Source organism: Saimiri boliviensis, chromosome 1 (assembly GCF_048565385.1).
Source record: "Saimiri boliviensis isolate mSaiBol1 chromosome 1, mSaiBol1.pri, whole genome shotgun sequence".
Taxonomy (NCBI): domain Eukaryota; kingdom Metazoa; phylum Chordata; class Mammalia; order Primates; family Cebidae; genus Saimiri; species Saimiri boliviensis.
Genome location: NC_133449.1, coordinates 268,373,184 through 268,389,491, shown reverse-complemented (window position 1 = coordinate 268,389,491; position 16,308 = coordinate 268,373,184). Strand labels below are relative to the sequence as shown.

At 40.6% G+C, this 16,308-nt stretch overlaps 1 protein-coding gene across 3 annotated transcripts in view; it reads right to left on the bottom strand.

Annotated features, from left to right (window-relative positions):
* ADAMTS12 (ADAM metallopeptidase with thrombospondin type 1 motif 12) overlaps positions 1-16,308 on the bottom strand; it is a 364,104-nt gene that overhangs the window by 207,515 nt on the left and 140,281 nt on the right. The gene's annotated exons all lie outside the window — the stretch shown is intronic.

Below are 16,308 nucleotides of genomic sequence, written 5' to 3'. Positions count from 1 at the left end.
AAAGAAACAGTCATTAGAGTGAACTGGCAACCAACAGAATGGGAAAAAATTTTTGCAATCTACCCATCTGACAAACGGCTAATATCCAGAATCTACAAGCAACTAAAACAGATTTATAAGAAAAAAAATAACAAACCCATCCAAAAGTGGGAGAAGGATATGAACAGACACTTTTCAAAAGAAGACATATATTAAGCCAACAAACATATGAAAAAATGCTCATCATCACTGATTATTAGAGAAATGCAAATCAAAACCACATTGAGGTACCACCTCATGCCAGTTAGAATGGCAATCATTAAAAAATCTGGAGACAACAGATGCTGGAGAGGAGGTAGAGAAATATGAACACTTTTACACTGTTGGTGGGAGTGTAAATTAGTCCAACCATTGTGGAAGAGAGTGTGGCAATTCCTCAAGGACCTAGAAATAGAAATTCCATTTGACCCAGCAATCCCATTACTGGGCATATACCCAAAGGATTATAAATCGTTCTGTTACAAAGACACATGCACACATATGTTCATAGCGGCACTGTTTACAATAGCAAAGACCTGGAACCAACCCAAATGCCCATCAATGATAGACTGGACAAGGAAAATGTGGCACATATACACCATGGAATACTATGCAGCCATAAGAAATGATGAGTTTGTGTCCTTTGTAGGTACGTGGATGAATCTGGAAACCATCATTCTCAGCAAACTGACACAAGAACAGAAAATCAAACACTGCATTTTATCACTCATAGGCAGGGCAGGTGTTGAACAATGAGAACACATAGACACAGGGAGGGGAGCATCACACACTGGGGTCTATTGGGGGGTGCCAAGTGAGGAACGGCGGGGGTGGGGTAGGGAGGTTGGGGAGGGATAACATGGGGAGAAATGCCAGAAGCAGGTGACAGGGGGATGGAGGCAGCAAACCACATTGCCATGTGTGTACCTATGCAACAATCCTGCATGATCTGCACATGTACCCCAGAACCTAAAGTACAATTAAAAAAAAAGGCTTATTTTAACCAATTCTATTTTCATACAAAAAACAAAGTGAAAAATTATATAGCTAATGAGGCTCTGAAACTCCTAAGACCAGTGCTTTCATAGTCTGCTTTTGATCTCATAGAAGAATTACACTCAAATAATTTAGTGAAATATCTTTATAGTCAGTGTTATTAAATATTTGGGAGTCACAGATTCCTTTGTGACCTTATTGAAAAAAAGTACACATATACACATGTATCCAAAATGTAGCCTACAATTCTTCAGGTTCATAGACTCCTCTAAAACCCATTACTGGATATTTACGGATCCCAAATGAAGAGCACGTGTTTCCCAGTTGTTCTATTATGGAATTGAGACCTATATCCCACACTCCACTGAAACTTTTAGAACATTTACCTGCTTGGGGTAGTCCAGCCACATCTTCACCCAACTGTTTGGCTAGCAGTGTTCAATGGCATTCTTTACTCAAGAAAACAAAGAAACATAATGCAAAAGTCCTTGATCTGAGACTGAGTTTCATGGGTCTAGAGCAGAAAGCCCTCTGTCAGTTTCTAGGGAAACAGGGATCTCATTTCACAGATATGAAAATCAGTGATATGCTCCAAAACACTGGCCAATGAGTACTCCTTTTAGAAGTCAAGTCTAGAAGTATAACCTACAACTCTCTTGTCCTTTTAGGAAAATGTTTAGTGCCCATCTGAGGTGTTTAGAAAACTGCTTCGCCAATGATCTCCTAAGATGGGCTTAACTCTCAGAGTCAGACCTGTCCTGAGAGGTCAAAGAAGGGTACTGACACTGTCCCTAAGGTTTACAACCCAGCCAGGAAGACAAGGTTGACATTTATTTACCAGTAGGAAAGGGAACCACAATGCCTGGGTACTTTCGTGCTGAAAAGGACTAAGTCTTCACACAACTCAAGAGGCCAACCCATGGCCTCTGTTGGCACTGGGCCTAGAGCCCAGACCTGGAGTCCTGTGTCACAGAGCCCTTCTTCACATGACACAGCCCTCACTGGAGCAGCACTTCCATGGGTGCTATGGATTCCAGTGCCGTGTTTCAGAAGCCAGTGAGAGTGGCTGCAAAGGCAAGATAGAATGTCTACAGACTCCAGAATACTTGGCACAGCTGTAAAGCCATGAGAGCACCCTCCGACATTATTTCTTGTTGTTGGTTTGCGAGAAACAGACATTTTCTCATTCAATACACAGCCCAAATCATAAGTCAGCAGAAAGTAGAAGTCAAGAGATGATAGAAGCCTCAGAATAAAGAGAGGTGGGAGTAGAATCATGGGAAGATTCTCCCAGCATACACTACCCTCTGCTGTGATGCCTAAGTGGCCACCATGAAGCCAATGAGGAGAGTGACCCATGATGTCATCAATTCATGAAGATTTTGCATATCAGTCTGGACAGCCCAAGTAACTCACATGGTTTTAGGAAGTACGGACTGAAGCCAGGAAGACATTGGTGTATTCGCTTGGTAGTCACCATGTGCCAAGCAGGTGTTAGGGATACAGCAAAACAACAGAGCCAGTGCCTCTGCCCTAAAGCAGCACTGTCCAACGGAACTTCCTGTGGTGATGAAGATGTTCGCTACCTGCGCTGTCCAGTTTGGGAGCTGCTAACCCATGTGACTGCTGAGCACCTGATATACAGCTAATACAACAGAGAAACTTAATTTTTAATTTTATTTAAATTTAATCGTCTTAAATTTAAGTGGCCACAGGCAGTTAGCGGTTCCAACATTGGGCAGCTTATTTGTAGAGATTGGCCAAGAAGGAAAGAGAGAGATTCATAATCACAAGCATATTCATCTATAACAATGAGAGCTGTCATCAGGGCCAATCTGAGCACTTGCCTTAAAAGAAAATGAACTGCAAGATGTGACCTATTTCACTATAATGGTTTGGTTTTCATGAGCAAATACATCAGAAGCCAGATTGGGAACACCCGTGCACTGCACACAGGCTTCAGAGAATCCACAGAAACACCTGCATATAAAAAAATGCAACATTCGCCAAAATTAAAATGAATCATTGGGAATAAACGGGACAGGATAAGGGCTATGTGAGGAGGCTGCCTCACTGTCCTCAGGACAGAATGGAAGGGGAATAGATGTTCCAGCAGGAAGCTGGGATGAGGGCTGTGATCACACAGAATTAGAAGCTGGGTTCCAGATCTGGAGGGAGTTGGACCCCTCAGAGCCCTGAAATATCAACCTCCATGTCCCTCACCCATCTCAGATGCTTTTTGAAAGAGCCCAGTCACATGCCCTGGCTGGCAGCTCAGAATCCAAGTGGTGGGAAAAAAATATATCTTTGTTAGAAAAAGGACAAAGTGGGTTCCAAAAGAATGTGGGATCAAAAACTTATAACAGGGTTTAATAGAAACAGCATGAGCTGTGAGTGCGATCTTGGTCCAATTGCTTAACACATTGAGCGCCAGTGGTCTCATCTGCAAGATGGAGCCAAATCTGTTTTAACTTGCAGGGTTATGACTGTTAGAGATATTATATATAAAATGCCTAGCAGAGGTCTTGGCATATGGAACTTCCTAAATAAATGCACAGTTGCTCAATTCATCATAGCATCATCTACGGCAAGCACATTTTAAAGCGGTGATTTAAAAGCAAGTACTCTAGAGTCCATTTGCTTGACTCAACTCTTAGCTGCAAGTGACTTAACTTCTCTAGGCCTCAGTTTCCTCATCTGATAAACATGAATACCGACAGTAACTTATCAACTTATTAAAAGATGTCACATGGATTAAATGAATCAGTGTAAAGTGTTTAGATGAGTATCAGTACATAGCAAATGCCTGATAAGTATATTGGGCTATTAGCTATTATGCTAATATGCTATTATGATAATCTAAGGAACGCCTGGGCCACAAGTTACAGATTTCTGTAGAAAGAGACAGAGGCATTTTTCAAAAGCTATCCCCTGCCACGTGGGTGAAATGCAAATAGGCAGAGAGGTGCTGCCCACCCAGACAGATGGGAGGAATGCCACTGATCCTGAGCCATCGCTAGGCTGCATGAAGGGGCCACACTCTGACATTCAGCCTCTGGGCATAATGGACAAAAGCAAGACTGCTTCAGCAGAAGTATGAAGTGAAGTTGGTGGCAGGCAGGCAATGGAGCAAGTTGTTCTCAGAAAAACAACAGCAGTAGGCTTGCCTGAGGGCTGGAGAGGTGGATGTGGATTTGTGTAAGGGGCAAAAGGCTCCCACAAAAGTAAAACGAAAATTGTCAGATGTCAGTGTGACTAAAATTCTGAGCAAAAGGAGGAAGGTGTGAACACATGGACAAGGCAGGCAGGATCTGATGGCAGGAGGGTGGAGAGAAGGAAGCGAGACAGAGCTGCTCATGTGTAGTTGTCATGGGAATTTGTCAGACTCTGAGTTGATAGAGCCAGGAGGTGGGACACACCCTGACATGCCCAACTCACAGTCCAGCTTCAGATACTGGTGGGATAAGGAGAAGGCACTATATATGTCAATTCCAATGCTCTCTCTCTCTCCTCATGGCCACGGAAGTAACTTTCTCACAACTGCAAAGTTTGTGGGTCTCACCAACAAGCAGGGAGGGCAGGAGAATTCTCTAGGGAAAGGCCTGCCCTTAGTTATCACTAAACAGATCAGCTGATACCCCACTAACTGAGGGAGAACCAGTGGTGACTGAGTCTGGAAAAATGTGAGCGGGGACAGAATTTATCAAATTCTCCTTTTTCCTTTTTGATAGAGTCTTAGAGCTGAAAGCCACGGCCGAGGCATCTAATTAAGCCTCCAGCACATCCCAGGCATCTTCTCGGCCTGAGAAATGTTCTTAAGTCGTCTCTCGGGCAGGATCAAGGAGATTTCTTCAAAGGATCAAGGAGAGCTGAAACCTTCAACAGACTTAATTTCCAAGTCTCTAAATCAACCATGGATGCCAAGTCCTGGCCTGCTGTATTTCCTGCTGGAAGCAGATTCTATAGCATGGTTTGTTTTTCTCTAGTGAAAGAAGCCCGACTTTGGAGACAGGCTAAGTTCAGCACTCCATTCCAGCATTGACAAGCAGTGTAGCTTTGCACAAGTAATTTTGTTCTCTGAGCCTCAGTGTCCCCATCTGTAAAACGATGATAACAAAACGGTTTTTGTCAACAAGAACAAAATGAGGTAATTCATGAAAATGATGCCAAACAGTGCCAGCCTTTGGTCAATCCGCTCTCTCTGTGGATGTCTTCAAGTTAATGGACAGCATCTCAACTCTTCCTCGTGACTAAATTGGTCATTTTCTCATCCTGAAAAACACCTTTGTTTATATCTGGAACACCTTTGTTTATAAACACCTTTGTTTATATCTGGAAGTACCCAGTTTTCGGTTTTAGAATGAAAACTCTCTCCTCACATATTTATTTCTGGAAGTACTCAGTTCTTGGCTTTAGAAAAAAACTGTCTCCTCACATAAGGTTAGAAAAGTTGCCTTTTAGTTAATTATCTTTGTTTCTCACTTGACAGCACTTGGAACTGAGTACATTTATTTCATTATAATTCCCAAGAGCTGCTCCCAAAGAGTCACAAACTATTGTTCCTACAGAAAAAAGGAGTAAGCATTGATAGACAGTCTTTTAGTCCAATAAAGTGGACCCGCTCGTCCAGGGGTTCTCTAGTTTTATTGTACAACAGAATCATATGGAGAGCTTGTTAAAAATGCATATGCCCAGCAGCCCTGCACAGAGATTCAGTACATCTAGTGTGAGGCCCAGGAATCTGCACTGTAGCAAGTATCCTGAGGTTTCTGTCATAGATAATCCACGTACCACACTTTGGAAAACACTGAATGTTTCTATCATGTGGTGCCTAATTATTTTCATCTTCCACCCCGCACCCTCAACTGGCATAGCATTAAGGATACAGAGAAGTACTAGTAATGGCCTCAATTAACACTTAGTTGACCTTCATCAAGAGAAGTTCTAACTAGGACAATTGTTGATTGCAGTTTGTGAAGACTATTCCCCTGAATTCAAGGTTCACAATGTCTATAACACCGTGGCAGACTAAGATGATAAAATGTGCCAAAAAAAAAAAAAAGATTTTAAAAACATTCCGGTAAGTAGGCACCCTAGATAAATAAATGCTTTGCATTTGAAATGTAAAATAAATGTGAAATTATTTCATGTCAAGAAGAAAATGGGCATTCTGAAAGAAGCTAGCTTGACATTCATGCTGAAGAACTCGACAGGATGTCTTGAAAATTAAGGCATTTTTATCACATCTCAAACCATGCATTTCTGGATAAGCCAACAAAATCAAGAAGCATCAATTAAGAGACACTGTAGCATCCAAAAAGCTCATCAGAACTTCTCTCTAACAGTGTTCTCAGGGACAAGAGTGGGAGCCCCATAAATGATACCACTTTAAAATATGGCTCTTTGCAGCCTTGAGCAAAAAGGGATGCAAGAGTCTTCGGGTCATGTTTGGCTACTTATCTTCTACCCAATAATCTTGTATCAGAAAAGTTTTCTGCTTCTCATAATTTATCTGTCTGCTTTGTGTGCGTGTGTGCATGCTCCTAAGCAGCAATACACATACCCATATTTGCCATGTCTCAACAGAAAATATGGTTTCTGACTAAAAGGAAGGGGAAAAGTTGCTAGCACATCGGGAGCCCAGGAAGCATGTTATTATACAGAACAATGGGAGAGAACTGGCTTCCAGAAGTGAAAGCACTTTCCCCATGGGAAGCAAAAAGTCATTATGGTGGCTTTAGCCTTGACACAGCACTACTTTTTCATAATACCCCAGTAGCTCACCATTTTCTTTTCTTTCTTTTTTTTTTTTTTTTTTGAAACAGAATCTCACTCTGCAGGCTGGAGTGCAGTGGCGCGATCTTGGCTCACTGCAACCTTCGCCTCCTGGGTTCAAGCAATTCTCCTGCCTCAGTCTCCTGCAGCTGGAACTACAGGTGTGTGCCACCATGCCTGGCTAATTTTTTGTATTTTTAGTAGAGATCGTGTTTCACCGTGTTAGCCAGGATGGTCTCAATCTCCTGACCTCATGATCCACCCGCCTCGGCCTCCCAAAGTGCTAGGATTACAGGCATGAGCCACTGCGCCTGGCCAACTCATCATTTTCAAACCAGAAACCGTCCTTCACTAGGACACAAAGCCCTTCCGGAGCTGAGGAGAACATGGCCCTGGCCCTTCTTCTCCCACCCTGATGAGCAAGAATCCCTGATGAGGGAGTGCTCCCACCCTGGAAGGAGCATAGCCAGGCAAGGCTGTTGCCATGGCCATGCAGTGACCATCCTCCTTACTGTGAAGGTCTCACACACCGCATTCCAGGGATGTTTAACAATGACCTGGGGCAGAGGGAATGTCACCTCTGATGGCTTAGTGATGGGCATAGGCTAACCAGGAGGAATTTGGTAGTGTTGATTTCACTAAGAGTCACAGCAGAGAAAGGGTAGCAAAATGAAGAGGAGGTCTAGAGTGAGATGTTAGAGACATAAATGAGGAAATTAATAAATATTTATATCTGCACCATGTCTCAAAAACAAAAAGACAAAGAAAGATTTGCCTTCCCACAGGGTCTATCTTTAAAGAATATGTCCGCATTTACTGTCTCCATTTTCTATGGCCCACTAATGTCATAATTATGGCAGAATAAATTCATTTTAGTTATATGTAATACCCCACTACCCTGTAAGGAGAATAAGTCTGAGTAACTGTAGTATTTTTTGCCTGGGGGCAATCAAAATCTTCCATCCTTGAAGGCAACATTAAAGTGGTGGTGGAGAGGAGCTGAGAAAGCTGGAAATAATCATGTTTAAGAAAGAAGGGGGCTGGGCACCATGGCTCACACCTATAATCCCAGAACCCTGGGAGGCCAAGGTGGGTGGATCACCTGACATCAGGAGTTTGAGACCGGTCTGACCAATATGGTGAAACCCCGTCTCTATTAAAAAAAAATTAGCCAGGCATGGTGGCATTTGCCTGTAGTCCCACCTACTCAGGAGGCTGAGACAAGAGAATCACTTGAACCTGGGAACCAGAGGTTGCAGTGAGCTAAGATTGCACTACTGCACTCCAGCCTGGGCAACAGAGCGGTACTCTGTCTCAAAAATAATAATAATAATAAATAAAATAAATTTAAAAAATAAAAGAAAGAAGGGAAAAGTCAGGAGGTCTGGAAATAACTCAGGTTCAGAGAAAAAGGTGCCCTGGGGATGATGAGGCCAGAAGGGAAAAAATTCATGGAAGAAGATTCACCAGCTGGAGGCCAAAGTGAAAGATCTGCAGGAAGAAAATGGAGATTCTTCCCTGGAGCATGATAGGAATTGTACAACATAATCTCCTTTACCATTTTGAACTATGACATCCTCAGTAAAGGATCCATTGCTCTCTAGTACTTCAGTGTGACTAGCAGTGCTGTGTCCTCCTTCCAGGATGGCACAGGGAGAAAAGAGAGAAAAGGAGCTGAAGCCATACATACCAGGAACGTCTTTTTCTCTTTAAGCAGGAGGTAAGATCATCTGCTTAAGGCAAGGAGGATGGGCACCTGGGAAACTGCTCTGAGGAATGGAAGACAGAACTGACCTTTTACACAGCCAGGTTGAAGGCTCAGCTGAGACTGTGAAAAACAAGTCAAGGGAAATGACAAAGAAAGCAAATGCAAAGGAAGTGGTGCTCAGAAAGGAGACTGTTAGAATTCGAGCATTTAGAATTTGTAAAGCCAGCCTGGTGTGGTAGGATGAATATAGACAGACCCCTGAAGCTGTCCACGTCCTAATCCCGGGAACCTGCCAGTATCTCTTTGTTAAAAAATTATTATTATTATTATTATTATTGTACTTTAGGTTCTGGGGTACATGTGCAGATCATGCAGGATTGTTGAATAGGTACATATATGGCAATGTGGTTTGTTGCCTCCATCCCCCCTCACCTATATCAGGCATTTCTCCCCATGTTATACTTCCTCAAGCTCTCCAACCCCCTGCTTTCCCTCCCCTGGCCCCCTCAACAGACCCCAGTGTGTGATGCTCCCCTCCCTGTGTCCATGTGTTCTCATTGTTCAACACCCGCCTATGAGTGAGAACATGCAGTGTTTGATTATCTGTTCTTGTGTTGGTTTGCTGAGAATAATAGTTTCCAGATTCATCCATGTCCAAACAAAGGACAGGAACTCATCGTTTTTTATGGCTACGTAGTATTCCATGGTGTATATGGGCCACATTTTCCAAGTTCTAGCCAGAGCAATTAGGCAAGAAAAAATAAATAAAGGGCATTCAATTAGGAAAGGAGGAAGTCAAATTGTCTCTATTTGCAGATGACATGATTGTATATTTAGAAGACCCTATCATCTCAGCCTAAAATCTCCATAAACTTATAAGCAACTTTAGCAAAGTTTCAGGATACAAAATCAATGTACGGAAATCACAAGCATTCCTATACACCAATAACAGACTAACAGAGAGCCAAATCATAAGTGAACTCCCATTCACAATTGCTACAAAGAGAATAAAATACCTAGGAATACAACTAACAAAGGATGTAAAGGACCTCTTTAAGGAGAACTACAAACCACTGCTCAAGGAAATAAGAGAGGACACAGGCAGATGGAGAAACATTCCATGCTCATGGTTAGGAAGAATCAATACTGTGAAAATGGCCATACTGCCCAAAGTAATTATAGATTCAACACTATCCCCATCAAGCTACCAATGACCTCCTTCACAGAACTGGAAAAAACCCACTTTAAACTTCATATGGAACCAAAAGAGAGCCTGTATAGCCAAGACAATCTTAAGCAAAAAGAACAAAGCCAGAGGCATCATGCTACCTGACTTGAAACTATGCTTTCAAGCCTTGTAGGCTACAGTATTCAAAATAGCATGGCACTGGTACCAAAACAGAGATATAGACCAATGGAATGGAACAGAGACCTTGGAGGCAACCTCATACATCTACAACCATCTAATCTTTGACAAACCAGACAAAAACAAGCAATCAGGAAAGGATTCCCTGTTTAACAAACGGTGTTGAGAAAACTGGCTAGCCATGTGCAGAAAGCAGAAACTGGACCCCTTCCTGACACCTTACACGAAATTAACTCCAGATGGATGAAAGACTTAAACATAAGACCTAACACCATAAAAACCCTTGAAGAAAACCTGGGCAAAACCATTCAGGACATAGGCACAGGCAAGGACTTCATGACCCAAACCCCAGAAACATTGGCAACAAAAGCCAAAGTAGAAAAAATGGGACCTAATTAAACTCCAGAGCTTCTGTACAGCAAACGAAGCAATCATTAGAGTGGACAGGAAACCAACAGAATGGCAAAAAATTTTTGCAATCTACCTGTCTGAAAAGGGCTAATATCCAGAATCTACAAAGATCTAAAACAGATTTACAAGAAAAAAAAACAAACAAACAAACGAACCCATCCAAAAGTGCACAAAGGAGATGAACAGACACTTTTCAAAAGAAGACATACATGAGGCCAACAAACATATGAAAAAAAGCTCATCATCACTGGTCATTAGAGAAATGCAAATCAAAACCACATTGAGATACCATCTCAGGCTAGTTAGAATGGCAATCATTAAAAAATTTGGAGACAACAGATGCTGGAGAGGATGTGGAGAAATAGGAACACTTTTACACTGTTAGTGGGAGTGTAAATTATTCCAAGCATTGTGGAATAGAGTGTGGCGATTCCTCAAGGACCTAGAAATAGAAATTCCATTTGACCCAGCAATCCCATTACTGGCTATATACCCAAAGCATTAAAAACCATGCTATTATAAAGACACATGCACATGTATGTTCATTGTGGCACCTGCAAATATCTTACTTGACACAGCAGAAGAGAGTCTGCAGATGTGATTATGTCAAGGATCTTGAGAATGGGAAACTGTCCTGCACCATCAGAGTTGATTGGTGTAATAAGAAGGGCCCTTCTAAGAGGAAGGCAAGAGGATCTGTGTGACTAGGAGATGAAGTGACAGGGGCAAGAGGTTAGAGTGATGTGATAAAGGAGCCAGGAGCCAAGGTGACCTCTAGAAAATGAAAAAGGCAAAAAACCAGATTCTCCCCTGAACCCTCCTGGCCCTGGCAATGCCTGATTTTTTACTTCTGACCCCCAGGATTGGAAGAGAATAAATGTGTGTTGTTTTAAGTCACTTGGTGGTAATTTGTGAAAGCAGTCCTGGGAAATTAATATACTCTAGCGAGCGGTCATGGAAATGGATCACCAAAGTAGATCCATTCAGGGAAGTCAAGGGAAGGGAAGTCAAGGAGGTTAAAGGTCCATGACATTAAGGCATGGGCCATGATCCACAGTATAAAGTACATTTCGTGTCACAACCAGTTCACATGCAAAAAAAAAAAAAGTTTCAGGAAACAATGCTTCCACCTTTTCCTATGTGGGAGGCATTCTGATATATTCCATTCTGTGTCACTCTATTTCATTTATTTTAAATTCTGCTTCCAGATTCAAAACTATTGATATGGAATGGAGAGCCTGGACTTTACAACTAATGTGGATCTGAGTTCTTTTTCTGATTTCTGTGTGCTTTTCCTGTGTGACCTTGGTCAACTACATTGATGGCTGAGTCTCAGACTCTTCATAGGAGAAACAGGGAATGCATACTTGACACAGCTGTTAAGAATCAAGGAAATATTATGAAGAAGCACCTACAGGGCTTTAGTGCCTGGCACATAGCATTCATTAGGAAATGATATTGGCTTCTTTTATAAAGCCAGATAATCCTAGCACTGTAAGACTCCAAGGGCTCAGTTTTCAGCTGCTACTGGAAATACCTTCTCAAATACACTCGTCCACACATACAAATGCATTTCCAGCAAGGAGAGACTATTTCTCAAGTCATCTGTGATTGCTAAACACTTTAATTATTACAAATCTCTTCCCTTTATGGCATGAAAAATCTGTGTCCTTATAATTTCTGTTCCTCATTCTGCCTTCTGGAATTATACCTGAATATGTCCAATATCTTTAATACGTAATATCTCCCTAAATAGATTGGATGACATTTATCATGTACCACTAAGATTCTCTTTCCATTTTAAATGCTTCCATTCCTTTCAATCATTTTCCTATGTGGGAGGCATTCTGATATATTCCATTCTGTATCACTTTATTTCATTTATTTTAAATTCTGGTTCCAGATTCAAAACTACTGCTATGGAATGGAGAGCTTGGGCTTTACAGCTAATTTCCCATTGTGCTAATTATTCAGCAGTCTGGTCATTCTTCTGGAAACATACTACAGCTTGTCATTATTCCTCTTGAAATAACACCAGAACAGAACATTGAGAATCCAGCACTCCAATGCCATCAGCTTTGAAAAAATGAAAGAGTGGAAAAAGAATAATTTTTTTCCGGCCGGGCATGGTGACTCATGCCTGTAATCTCAGCACTTTGGGAGGCCGAGGAGGGTGGATCACAAGGTCAAGAGATCGAGACCATCCTGGTCAACATGGTGAAACCTCGTCTCTATTAAAATTCAAAAATTAGCTGTGCATGGTGGCACATGCCTGTAATCCCAGCTACTCAGGAGGCTGAGGCAGGAGAATTGCCTGAACCCAGGAGGTGGAGGTTGCGGTGAGCCGAGATCATGCCATTGCACTCCAGCCTGGGTAACAAGAGCGAAGCTCCATCTCAAAATAATAGTAATAATAATAATAATAATAATAATAATTTTTTTCCTACACAAGAATTAAATTCTTCAGGGATGAGATTAGTAAGGCAAAATTTTGGTCTAATAAGAACTTACTTCTTTTGCTAGGACTTAGCCAAAACATCTACTTTCTCTATGGCAGATGGGGTGGGGTCCAGGAAATGAGCTTTAAAATTAGGAAAAATACATAGTGACAACATTGGAGATAGAATGGCTTAGTGCTTCCTAACGTTTGATTATTGTTTTTCTTAAACAAGGCCCCATTAGAGTTCAATTCCCACCCCTAGGCATCTTCATTAGTATTCAACTCCTAACCCACCAGTACCCCTGATTCTTCATCCAAGTGGCCTACAAACAGTTGAAAGCAGTGCTATTCTGCGTATGAACATAACACACCAAAACCAACCCACTGCAAACCATCCCAGTCTGCAAGCGAGGCAGGGACGCCTGAGTGTTAAATTACAGGGGAAAGGTTGATTTAAAGAATATATGTGAATGATCTCTCTTCTTTTTCCCAATGTTTTATTTTGTGAAATTTTTAAAATGTAGAAAACGTAAAAATAGACACACATATGCGCTCCACTGCTTAGATTCAACAAGTGTTTTTCCACCTTTGATTTCTAACATATATGCTCAACCATTTGAAGGTAACTTGCAAACATCATGGCAATTTAACCCTAAATACATCATCAGGCAAGTCTTAAGAACCAGACATTCTACTGTACAACCACAGTTCCATTACTTCACCTGAGAGAATTAGCAAAAATCCTACAATTAAAATCATCTTATTTTCATTCCATATTCAAATTTCTCAAATTGTCCCCAAAACATCTTAGTTTTGCATGGTTTCTCTCTTTGTTTGTAATCAGGAATCTAATCAACTTTAACATATTGCATATGGATACAATTTTATTTTGGAATATTTGCATACTTACTTCAAGCACATTAAAAAGCATAATATTTCTTAAAACTGAAATGTACCCTCCATTTTTCAGTAAACCTTAACCCTGATCAAGGCAATGTTCTTGGAGATGAACTTGCTGGAAGCAAATGACAGCCTGTCTGACACTAAAATCATGACCCCCAAATCGCTGATAAAAGAGGATTGTTAGGCAGAATATGAAGGTATAACCAATAATCTCTGACCACAGAAAAAAGCATCAAGATAAGGCTATTGTCTCTTTTATGCTTTGACTATAATTTCTAAATGTATTATAAACCAAAAAACCAGTTATTTAAAAAGTATTTGCCAGTGGTTTTTTCAATGTGACAATTAAATTAAAGAATAATAATCTTTAATTTCGTAAGATTAAAATACAATCCTTTGAATCTCTTTCAAATGATGTGATGAAGTGTTCACTGTCTTGAGTGTCTTTGATTTAAATTTAGATATAACAGGAAACACCCCTTTGTTTTAGCCATAGGTTATTACAATCAAGTAAATCTTCAGTTGTTTTGTCTATACTTCCTGAGTCTGTAAGTCGTAAGTCTACATCTGAAGCTATCTACAAACATCTTCCAGTACAGAATTCCCAGTAGTTTAATCTTCCCTCCTGGAGGGGGAACTTAACTGCCCCCTGTGTTTTGTGACTTGGTTTCATAGGGTAGAATACTAAAAGAGAAGGAAAAAAGTTACTTTACAATGAGGAAGCATGGCAGGCACTACTTCAACCACGTAGCAAGATTAGCATCAAGTTTTATTAATATATGTACCCTTGGCATGACATGAGGAGAGTAGCATTTTATCTCTGCTGTGTTCTCCAAAACCCATCACCCCAGTCTAACCAGGAGAAAAAACCGTAGACAAATCAAATATAGGAGCATTCTACAAATATATATATATATATATATATATATATATATATATATATATGTATATACACACATATATGACCCATACATCAGGCTAAGGAGACATGACAATTAAATGTAATATGGTTAGACTTCTGGAAAAGAAAAAAATAACATTAAGGGAACACTAGTGAACCCTAAATAAAGTGTATAATTTAGTTCCTAGTAATGTACCTATGTTTGTTCCTTAGTTTTGACAAACTACTTTAATATCATAAGGTGTTAATGGTAGGGGAAACTGGGTGTCAAGTACACAAAGTCTTTCTGTACGATTTTTTTTTTTTTTTTTTTTTGGAGATAGAGTCTTGCTCTGTCACCAGGTTGGAGTGCCACGGAGTGATCTTGGCTTACTGAAAACTCACCTCCTAGGTTCAAGTGATTCTCCTGCCTCAGTCTCCTGAGTAGCTGGGACTACAGGTGAGCACCACCATGCCTGGCTAATTTTTTTTGTATTTTTAGTCGAGACAGTTTCACCATGTTGGCCAGGATGATCTCAATCTCCTGACCTCGTGATCCGCCCACCTCAGCCTCCCAAAGGGCTGGGATTAAAGGTGTGAGCCACTGTTCCTGGCCTCTCTGTACTATCTTTACAGCTTTTCTTTAATTCTAAAAATAGTCTAAAATTTTAAAAGTGTACTTTAAAAAAATGGAAGTACAAAGAACTTCTTTTTTATTAATATTAACATTGACAGAAGGGTGATCCCAATCAAAATCTGGAAATGGAAATTTAAAATTGTCCCATGGTAAAATTGTGCAATTACTCTATCAATCTGGCAATTTCATCATATTGTGGTCAAACAGACACTGTGGGAAAGTGAGGACTGCATCCGCCTTTCAGAACAATATGTACTGAAAGCCTCAGAAACATGTACTTTTGATCCCAGCACTCCGTCTGTAAAATCATCTCTGAAAGAACTGATCCAAAATAAGAAAGTCAGCTTGTGCATAAAGATACATATCCATCACTGCATTATTGATAACGATGAATACTAGAAAACAAACTCATGACCAATAATAATTGCCTGGGAAGCAAATTGCACATCTACACAATGGGATGTCATGCAGCAAATAAAATATGTGTTCCACTTGTAATGGCATGGAAAAATGTTCATGATATAAGCTTAAATGAAAGAAAATTATATGTTCAACATGATCCCAACTTCACAGAAATAAATAAAAAAATACAGGAAAGAAATAATTTTTTTTTTTTTTTTGAGATGGAATTTCGCTCTTGTTACCCAGGCTGGAGTGCAATGGCACGATCTCGGCTCACCGCAACCTCCGCCTCCTGGGTTCAGGCAATTCTCCTGCCTCAGCCTCCTGAGTAGCTGGGATTATAGGCACGCGCTACCATGCCCAGCTAATTTTTTGTATTTTTAGTAGAGAAGGGGTTTCACCATGTTGACCAGGATGGTCTCGATCTCTTGACCTTGTGATCCACCCGCCTCGGCCTCCCAAAGTGCTGGGATTACAGGCTTGAGCCACCGCGCCCGGCAGAAATAAATATGTTTTAATATTAATCACAGTCATTCCTGAATGGTTGGATAACGGTCCTTTTCTCTTTTATACTTTCAGTGAACATTCTCAACTTGCCACATTAAATATATATTCCTTTTATACTAAAAATAAAGTTATTTTCAAATCACTTGGTAGTGTATACTTTTCTTTGTATAGATTACAATTAATTTTTATTGTGCCTTTCTGTACTTATCCAATCTCTATATTAGCTGTGTTATTTTTTATAGCCAGATAGAATGTATTACAATGT